This window comes from Cyprinodon variegatus, unplaced genomic scaffold (genome assembly GCF_000732505.1).
Source record: "Cyprinodon variegatus isolate N-32 unplaced genomic scaffold, C_variegatus-1.0 Scaffold740, whole genome shotgun sequence".
NCBI lineage: Eukaryota > Metazoa > Chordata > Actinopteri > Cyprinodontiformes > Cyprinodontidae > Cyprinodon > Cyprinodon variegatus.
Window position 1 is genome coordinate 336,853 of NW_015151193.1, and position 2,094 is coordinate 338,946.

Sequence of the window (2,094 nt, forward strand, 5' to 3'; positions counted from 1 at the left end):
AATAAAAAAGTCAGAATTCTGAGAAAAAAGTCAGAATTCTGACTTTTTTCCCATACTATACTGAAATAATCAGTTAACTTTTTTTTTTCAGTGGCCCTAATCCTCTTCCGTATTTTTTAAAGTTCAAAGATGGTGAAGTTTTAGCTAAATTTAGCTGAAATCTGAGAATTCTACATGCATTTTAATGGGACAAAAAAACATTTAATGAAAAGAATGAAAAAAAGAAAACAGCAAAGTGATCATCAAAAAGCCTTTTTCAGGATTATGAACATTTTACCTTTCATTTTTGGGTTCTAGTTTTTCCAAAATATTTAAAAACAATCCACTGGACTTTGTTTCCACGTTTAAAGACGTTTCTCTTCCATCCAGGAAGCTTTTTCTATTCAAAATGTCAGAAATAGTGTTTGAGGTTTTATCCAGCAGCCCAATAAAACCTTGTTTTAGTTTAGAAAACATGCAAATAGAAACGGACGAATGGGTCCCCCCCTTTGGAATGGGGGTCGTTTGGCTTCTTTGTTAGCCTGCAATGCTCCATACCTGTCTATGTCTCTGAAAGGGGGGTAGTTAACCCTTTATAGGACACAGTGAAATACTTTGAAAATCAAAATTTCAAGCCACTGGTGTTATTGGAATCCAGGATAAGACTGTATTACCTTTGTGAAATAAAAAAAAATTGATATTTTGATGGCAAAAATTAATGTAATAACAAGAAATTCAAACTTACCCGAATATATTAAGAAAAATAACAACATTTCTTCTATAAGAAATGGATGAAAAACCCTCTGAGAGTGAAAGAAACATGTTTTTTTGGTTCAACATAACCTTAGATGCGTTAATACTGACACTGACATTTTTTAGTTTATAAACCTAAATATAATTGTTAACTTTTTTCCCAACTTAATTTACAGTAGGTAATATATCAATCAAAGGCTCATTTTTTTGGTGAATTAAGGGGGGTGGGGGGGGCCGCCATTGTAAGGGGTATGCAAGGACTTGTCCTATAAAGGGTTAAAGGGAATAGTTGGTCTGGCTGAACAGGCGAGGTCTTCTGTTCTCCTGTAAAGGGGGACTAAATTGCTGCATTGCATGTTTTTGAAAGCTCAAACCCCCCACCCTGTTTAAGGTTGTTTTTTCTCTACATAGATGGCTTCCTTCCTCTCAAACCACCTGTCTATTTGTCCAAAATGTGAACATTCTGGTCCTCAAAGAATGTCCTTTGTCCATCAGGTGTAGATGTTCTGCAGAGTCTTGTCCAGAGGAGGGCGCTCTTCTGTGTTGGGCCATGCGTCTGTGGAGAGGTTGTTTGGTTTCTCCAATATAAAGATCAGAGCATTCCTCACTGCATTGAACTGCAGACACTCCACTCAGATTTGGTTTGTTTTCTCCAAATGTTCATTTATTTTACATTTTCTTTGCTTGATACAATAATGGAACAAACTACACTCCATATTTTGAATTTGGATTGCAGGCCACCGTGGGCCAGAGAGAAGTCATGGAGTACATTTCCTCCTCCAGACTATCAAAAATATGCAGGTAAGGCCACACCTGCTTTAGCTATTCAGTTCAGTTCAATTCCATTTATTAAAACTGTGGCAATTTACAGCACATCTCAAGGTATTTCACAGAGGCAATTCACCAGATCATACAGTCAAATTGATTCGACTCATTGACTTTTCAGCAATCTCTTACACTAAGAATGCTTGTAGCGACAGTGGAGAGGAAAAACTCCCTTGTAACATAAAGAATTGAGAGATTTTTATTTTTAAATCTCTCATCTTCGTGGTTCCTTTATGTGTTTAAGATTAGAAATCATCTTTCATATGGATTCCATCAGATGAAGCCTTGGCTGAAGCAGCTGCAGGGAAACAGTGATTGTGTTTGAATGCTTTATAAATGAGGTTGGTTGGATGGGATATTTTTAACCTGTATTTTTAGTCATGACCTTGTTAAATAATGCGGATGTATTTGCTTTTCATCATTTGACTGTTGGTGGAGTTCATAAATGTACTAATTATGTCACTATGTTGATTCATGTCAGACAAAAGAAGAAGTGAAGCCCTCATACTTGCCTGTCTGTAATTAAGTGGCTGTAAA